We start from the raw sequence: 8,984 nt of genomic DNA, 5'->3' as shown, positions 1-8,984 counted from the left end.
TAGTCATAAAGAACTCATATACTTATTGCAAAAATCTAGAAGTTATCAAAGCAAAGTATTACGCGCATGCTCCTAGGGGGATAGATTGGTAGGAAAAGACCATCGCTCGTCCCCGACCACCACTCATAAGGAAGACAATCAATAAATAAATCATGCTCCGACTTCATCACATAACGGTTCACCATACGTGCATGCTACGGGAATCAAAAACTTTAAAACAAGTATTCTTTAAATTCACAACTACTCAACTAGCATGACTTTAATATTATCACCTCCATATCTCAAAACAATTATCATGCTTCAATCTTTTCTTAGTATTCAACACACTCAAAAGAAAGTTTCACAAATCTTGAATACCAAGCATATTATTATTACGCAAATTACCATGCTATTAAGAGACTCTCAAAATAATTTAAGTGAAGCATGAGAGATCAATAGTTTCTTTAAAACAAATCCACCACCGTGCTCTAAAAGATCTAAGAGAAGCCCATAAAGCAAAATTATAACGCTCAAAAGATATAAGTGAAGCACACAGAGTATTCTATCAAATTTTAATTCATGTATGGCTCTCTCAAAAGGTGTGTACAGCAAGGATGATTGTGTCATACTAAAACACAAAGACACAAATAATGCAAGACGCTCCAAGCAAAACACATATCATGTTGGTGAATAAAAATATAGCTCCAAGTAAATTACCGATGGAAGTGGACGAAAGAGCACACCCAAGCTTTGACTTTTTGGTGTCCTTGGATTATCTTGGGGGTGCCATGGGCATACCCAAGATTAGGCTCTTGCCACTCCTTGTTCCATAATCCATCACAAGAATTCACCAAAACTTGAAAACTTCACAACACAAAACTAAAAGTAGAAAACTCATGAGCTCCGTTAGCGAAAGAAAACAAAAGACCACTTCAAGGTACTTTAATGAACTCATTTTTATTTATATTGGTGTTAAACCTACTGTATTCCAACTTCTCTATGGATTATAAACTATTTTACTAACCATAGATTCATCAAAATAAGCAAACAACACACGAAAAACAGAATCTGTCAAAAACAGAACAGTCTAGTAATCTGTAGCTAGCGCAAGATCTGGAACCCCAAAAATTCTAAAATAAATTGATGGACGTGAGGAATTTATCTATTAATCATCTGCAAAAAGAATTAACAAAATATCACTCTTCAAATAAAAATGACAGCAGTTCTCGTGAGCGCTAAAGTTTCTGTTTTTTACAGCAAGTTCAACAAGACTTTCCCCAAGTCTTCCCAACGGTTCTACTTGGCACAAACACTAATTAAAAACAAAAAACACAAACAAAAGAAAGGCTAAATAAATTATTTATTACTAAACAGGAGCTAAAAGCAAGGAATAAAAATAAAATTGGGTTGCCTCCCAACAAGCGCTATCGTTTAACGCCCCTAGCTAGGCATAAAAGCGAGGATAGATCTAGGTATTGCCATAGTAATAAGATAGATCGGTGAAACTCATTTCATATTCTCTATGTTCGGCAGCAAGTTTTCTTTGTGGCAAGCAAAAGTAATCAAAAGGGCTAAATTTAATAGGACAGAAGTCCCCAAGATCAATTTTAGGAGGTATAGGTTTGTAACATCCCAAATTTGCAATTTGGAATGTTATACATTAGATCATCATGCATAACATATTTTTTTTCTTGCATTTTGGTTGATCCTAGAAATTTCACGCAACTCAAGGACCTTCGGAGAGAGTTGGGGATTTCGTTATTTTCATATTTGAGAGTTTTCTCGAATTTGAAAAGAGGATCATTTGATTTATTTATTTCATCTTCAATTATTTTTCCTATATCAAATATAAGAGAGGGAATAATATGACTTTCCCAACTTTAGGAAAAAATGAAGATTTAATAAATAGATCAATTTTGGTTTTGCCGGAGTTTTGTTTGCATTTTATTTGGATAGGGAAAAATGCGCGTTTTCAAAAATTGCATTCTAGGTCCGGAGTAAAGTTCATTTTGTTCGGCTCATTTTTAGGAGTCGGGGAAAATTTGCTTTAGAATTTTTGGAGCCCGTTTGGATTTTCTTTCCTGTGTTTTTCTGCGCGCGAAACCGTTTTAAAAAAAAACTTTCCGTAGGCCAGCCGGGCCAAAGGCCCAGCCAGCCACCGCCCCAGCCTCCCGTGCGCCAGGCGCCAGGCGCAGGAGCGCCAGGCCGCCGCCTCCCCTCGCTCAAGCCGAGTCCTAAAAGGACTCTGGCCGGTTAGCCCCCTCCCCTTTCCTTTGTTTCGTTTTCCTTTTTCCTTTCTTTTTCTTGTCCCCTACCCCAAGTCTCTCCTCCCCTCCCCAATATAAATACCCCAACACCCCCCCCTCTAAACCCATCAAATCAAACCCCAAGCCCCCAAGCCCCAAGGCGCACCCCACACCCGCGCCGCCGCACCTTGCCCACGCCGCCGCCGCCCTACGCCACGCCGCCGGAGCCCCTCGCCGGAGACCTCGCTGGAGGTTGCCCCGCGTCTCTTTTCCTCGGATCGTTTCTTCTAATCGTTCCGATTCTTTTCTTCTCTTCTGATTCGTTTTCTAGATCGGTTTTTCGTTTCGGTTTTCTTCTCCGAAACCCTAGATCGGATTCGTTTTCTTTTCCGATTTAGTTGCCTTTGGACCGTTCGCCGGACCGTTCGTCCTAACGAACGTGATCACCGGATTCTTCTAGGTTAACGAACGTCTGTTCGTTTAACCGTTCTTCTTTTTCTTCTGGTCAGATTTATTCCGCGATCGTGATCTCAGATCTGATCTTCGTTCTAGTCTTTCTTCTCACTCGTTTATCGGAATCAGGTGATTCAAGCACCTGGAGTTTCGTTTCAAAACCGCCGTTCCGTCTAATCAACTTAAACAAGTTTTTGCCCCGGTAAAATTTGACCTAGTTTCAACTTGCTAGAACCGAGTTGTTTTTCTTCCGCCGTTGTTTTCCGTTTCTTTGTTCGGTTCGTTCTTTCTTTGCAACCGGAGTTCTTAAGTTGAACCTTCTGGTTCGTTCTCTTGTTCGAGTTTTACCTATGCATTAGATGAGTACTTATTGTGTGCTTGTTGTTTATCTGTGATAGATCACCCGGATTGCGCCGCTTGTTACTTCGAAACCCTAGGTCTCGCGGATCATCAGCAAGGCAAGTAACACTTTGATCATACCTTTTCTACAACCCATGTTTTATTGCATTAGATCAATCCTCACACATTGCATGATTAGGATCTAATTAAATTGTGGGATGGGAAGTAGATGAGGTAGTACCTATCACCTGTATTATTATGAAACCTTTGGGAGTTACTTCTACGTTTTCTTATTATGCCATGCTATGCTAGTAGACGTGGATTGGGTGAGTGATATCCATGACAGATGTGAGTTGATAATTTTAATGGTTTATCTAAGGTGGCAACTTAAACACACATCTGGGTGGATTGAGGCACCTGATGTCTATCAGGACTTGCCTGTTTTTATTTTGGACCGCCACCCAGGCTCAAAGGGATCATAAGATCTTTCATGCTAGAAACTTCCGTGTGCAGCCACAAGCCATTATGGGCTCTGGCATAGTTGACTAAGTTGTGCGAACTCTTACGGGGTGGACTAGCAGATGTAGGGGTTGTAGGTGGTACGGTCTCCCCACAAGTAAGGTGCTAGCGCTTCTGAAAGACTGTGTCTCGTTCATCTGTCTTCTCAAACACCATGTAGTGCGAGAAACCAAACGGAGGCAATCGAGTCTTGTGGGGAAAAGTGCGCAAACCTCTGCAGAGTGTATAAACTAATCATGATTAGCCGTGTCCCCGGTTATGGACAACTTGAGTATCTAGTTCTTGAATATCATGTGAATCTCATCATGTTACTTCTAAATAATATTGTTGGGTTTTAATTGTTCACTTAATTGGGATCGGAATGCTGTCAACCATTCTCGATGTTTCACAACCACCATGATAGTTAAATAAATTTATTCCTTTGCAGTAGGGAAAAACTGGCTTTAGGCAAAAACTGTAACCATAGAGCTTTCCACCAGCCATATATGCATATAGTATAGCTGTTTCATTCCATTACTCTCTATGTGTTACTTTGCCAGCATATTCCATATGCTGACCCGTTTTCGGGCTGTAACTTTCATGTTGCAGACTTTTCAGACGACGAGTAAGGTGGTTTAGGTCGTGGTTCTATACTCAGTGATGCCGTTGGAGTTGATGGACCCATTTATCTTCCGAGTCTTCCGCTGTTATCGATACTAGATGGCCTTAAGCCATATTTATTGTAATAAGTTCTCTTTGAGACAACGATGTAATAAGTGTGTGATTGCCACTCTGCTATAAATCCTTCGATGTACTGTGTGGTGTCAGCATTACTGATCCAGGGATGACACCTGAGCACAGAGCGCTTGATCCATTCGGGTCGGGTCGCGACAGAGAATGGTATCAGAGCACACGCTGACTGTAGGACACGACCACTAAGTTAAAGCCATAGAACACCATTCTCTTCTCATTTTCTAACTCCTCATCTTTTCTACTCTTTTAGGATGACGAACGCGAAGATTAAGTACGCCCAACCGGATGAAGGCACACCTTTTGGATTTCACCTGAAGGAAGTCACCAAGTACCTGAATATTGGATTACCAAGCTTCACGGGAACCTTCAACGCCGTTCTGCCTGAAGAGGAGCGCTGGAAGATTCAAGCTCACGTTCCGGGGAGAACATTCGCGCCAATCACGAAACCCATAGATAGTGTTTTCAATGCACCAACCTGGAGTCTGGGAAAGAGCATGGCAGCTCATATCACCATAGGACGCATTGGAGAAGTTTATCAAGAAGACCTCAAGGACACTATCTACCAGATTTGCGGACGCCGAGATGAACAATGGGAGTTAGTCAGCACCAAGAAGGATATATCCATTGCATCTTTCATCCAGGAGTTAAACCAGCACATTCGACGCCACGAGAACCAGATGTGCAATGATATGATAGAGCTGAAGAATGCGAAGGCAAGGATCATCAAGCTAGAAGGAGAACTGAAGTCTACACGCAAGGACTACATGGACGAGATCATAGCTCTAGCAAGACACAATGGAGATCTTAAGCAGGAGATTGAAGAACTCAAGAGGAAGTTAGCATCCAAGGAGGAGGACGAGTACGTCGCATGTCCGGACAACTACATCATCATCGACGACACCGATTCGGATCCAAGTGAACCCGACTTTGAAGACGAAGCTGGAGCAGATATCATGGAGTCTTCCACCAGTTCAAATTTCTAGATGACCACCAGATAGTAGTAGTATTTCCCCATGTAAACATTATAGTCGAGCACTTTTGCGATAGTTTAGACCGATTGTAAGCCCTTGTTTGATTGAATGAAGTGATTTTGTGTGCATTTGCTCATGTGCATTGGGGTAGTGTTTTCCCTTTAGACCTCACTCTATTCTCAATTCTCGTCTTTTCTAAACCCTCAGATGCCTCCGAGACGTGACAATGGATTCCCACCGGAGCTCACTCAGTTGATCCAGCAGCAAAATCAATTGATGAATATGTTAGTCCAGAACCAACAGAACAACAACAACAACCCACCACCACCGCCACCTGTTGACCACTTAGCCCGTTTCCTTAGGCTGAATCCGCCGGTGTTTTCCAGTAGCACCGAGCCAATAGTAGCAGACGATTGGCTCCATAAGATAGGAAGGGAGTTGACCACTGCAGGATGCACGGATGGTGAGAAAGTGAAGTTTGCCGCACACCAGCTTGACGGACCCGCGGCAGCATGGTGGGAGAATTTCACAGCCACTTACCCAGTTGACACTGTCACATGGGATCAGTTTCAGCAAGCTTTCCGCACTGCCCATGTTTCAGCAGGAGCTATGGCCCTGAAGAAGCGTGAGTTTCGTAACTTACGCCAAGGAGGAAGGACAGTTGGCCAGTACGTTGACGACTTCAGCAAGTTAGCACGTTATGCTCCAGATGACGTTGCTACGGATGCAGCTAAGCAGGTGAAGTTTCTGGAAGGATTGAATGATGAGCTAAGCATGCAGTTGATGGTAGCAAGTTTCAACAACTACCAGGAGTTGGTAGATCGTGCCATCATGATTGAAGGGAAGCAACAGCAGATTGAGAACCGTAAGAGGAAGTATGGACAGGGGAAGTATAACTCTGGAGCCCAGCAGAAGCCCCGCTTTACCCCTAAACCGGGATTTCAGTTTCAGCACACCCATGGAGGAGGTAGCTCGCACAACCATAATGGCCACAAGAATGGTAATGGGAATGGAGGAAGCAACGGCCAGAACCGTACCATCCCATCAACCCCAACCAAGAGAGACCTGAGTCAAGTCACCTGTTTCAAGTGTTCCAAGACCGGACATTATGCCAACGAATGTCCCGAAGGCCAGAATGGAAATGGCAATGGAAGCTCTGGGAAGAAGCCGAACCCTTTCAATAGGGGACAGGTGAACCACGTTAATGTGGAGGAGGTTGAAGATCAACCCGATGCAGTAATCGGTAAGTTTTTGGTTAAGTCATTTACCGCACTTGTTCTTTTTGACACTGGTGCATCGCATTCATACATATCAAGGGGATTTGTGGATAAGTATAACCTGCCAACCCAAGCCCTTAGGTCACCCATGTTAGTAAGCTCACCAGGAGCGGAGTTTATGGCTAGACGATGGTGTGATCGGTTACCATTAAGGATTGGTAACTATGTGTTTCCCTCAGACCTAATAGTATTGGAATCTCAAGGATTGGATGTGATATTAGGCATGGATTGGTTATCAAAGTATGAAGGGAATATTGAGTGTGCTAGTAAGTCAATTTTTCTTACCACACCAGAAGGAAGAAGGATCAAGTATGTATCCCGTCATGTGCCAAACAGGACACAAGTAAATTCTTTAACAGGAGTTGTGCAAGAAGAAGTACCAGTGGTAAAGGATTTTCCTGATGTATTTCCTGAGGAATTACCAGGCATGCCACCGGATAGAGACATTGAGTTTTTAATTGAGCTTTTGCCAGGTACCGGCCCAATATCGAAGCGACCATACCGGATGCCAGCAAAGGATTTGGTGGAAATTAAGAATCAGATTAAGGAGTTATTGGATAAAGGTTACATTCTCCCAAGTTCTTTGCCTTGGGGATCACCCGTACTTCTAGTGGAAAAGAAGGATGGATCATTAAGGATGGTTGTAGATTATCAGGGATTGAATGAAGTAACCATCAAGAACAAGTACCCACTGCCAATGATCAACGATCTGTTTGATCGGTTGCAAGGAGCTAAAGTGTTTTCCAAGATCGATTTGCGATCAGGGTACCATCAATTGAAGATTCGGGAGCAGGACATACCTAAGACAGGATTCACCACAAGATATGGACTGTATGAGTATATCGTTAGGTCATTTGGATTGACTAACGCACCTGCCTATTTTATGAACCTGATGAACAAAGTGTTTATGGAGTTTTTGGATAAGTTCGTCGTAGTGTTCATTGATGACATCCTGGTTTATTCAAAGAATGAAGAGGAGCATAAGGAACATTTGCGTTTGGTTTTGGAGAAGCTAAGGGAACATCAGTTATACGCCAAATTCAGCAAATGCGAGTTTTGGTTGAAGGAAGTTGGATTCCTCGGACACGTTATATCCAGAGAAGGTATAGCAGTTGACCCCACTAAGGTTGAGACCGTAACCGAATGGGAATCACCAACGACAGTTGGAGAGATCCGGAGTTTTCCTGGACTCGCAGGATACTACCGGAGATTTATTGAGAACTTTTCAAAGATTGCAAAGCCTATGACTGAATTGTTGAAGAAGGACACTAAGTTCAAATGGACTGAGGAGTGTGAGGCTAGTTTCCAAGAGTTGAAGAAATGCTTGGTTACCTCACCAATATTGATTTTGCCAGATCAGACCAAGGATTATGAGGTGTATTGCGACGCTTCACGTCGAGGACTTGGAGCAGTGCTTATGCAGGAAGGAAGAGTTGTTTCGTATGCTTCACGGCAACTGAAGCCTCATGAGTTGAATTATGCCACGCATGATTTGGAGTTAGCAGCCGTAGTGCATGCATTGAAGACGTGGAGACATTTCCTCATTGGAAATCATTGTGAGGTGTACACGGATCACAAGAGTTTGAAGTACATTTTCACGCAGAAGGAGTTGAACCTCAGACAAAGGATATGGTTGGAGTTCATCAAGGATTATGACATGAGATTGCATTACCATCCCAGAAAAGCTAATGTAGTAGCTGACGCATTGAGCCGTAAGAGCCATGTCAATACCCTAATGACGGGGAAAATACCCAAGGAGTTAGCAGAAAACCTTCGTGAGCTATGTTTGGAAATAGTTCCGAGAGGCTACGTAGCAGCATTGGAGATTCAGTCAACACTGATGGATAAAATCAGAGAAGCTCAGAAATCTGACAAGGAGATTGCTTCTATAAAAGAGAAATTGAGCGAAGGAAAAGCAAAGGGATTTCGTGAGGATGAGCACGATACCTTATGGTTTGAGGACCGTGTTTATGTGCCCAATGACCCGGAGGTCAGGAAGTTGATTTTGCAAGAGGCACATGATTCACCGTATTCGATTCACCCAGGGAATACCAAGATGTATTTGTATTTGAAGGAAACATTCTGGTGGACCGGAATGAAGAAGGATATTGTAGCATATGTAGCAGTTTGTGACGTATGTCAGAGAGTAAAGGCAGAGCAACAGAAGCCAGCAGGATTGTTACAACCATTGCCGATACCCGAATGGAAGTGGGATAAGATAGGCATGGATTTTATCACAGGACTACCCAGGACGAAAGCAGGCTATGACTCGATATGGGTAGTAGTTGATTGTTTGACAAAGGTAGCACATTTTATTCTAGTTAAGACCACTTACACTAGTGCTAAGTTGGCAAAGATATACATGACTAGAATCATTTGTTTGCATGGAGTTCTAAGGAGTATCGTATCAGATAGAGGAACCCAATTTACCTCAAAGTTTTGGAATCAGTTGCATGAAACTTTAGGAA

The sequence above is a fragment of the Triticum urartu genome, chromosome 3A, assembly GCF_056163025.1.
Source record: "Triticum urartu cultivar PI428250 chromosome 3A, HENAU_Tu73, whole genome shotgun sequence".
In the NCBI taxonomy this organism is placed as follows: domain Eukaryota; kingdom Viridiplantae; phylum Streptophyta; class Magnoliopsida; order Poales; family Poaceae; genus Triticum; species Triticum urartu.
Note: the sequence above shows the minus strand (reverse complement) of the source record.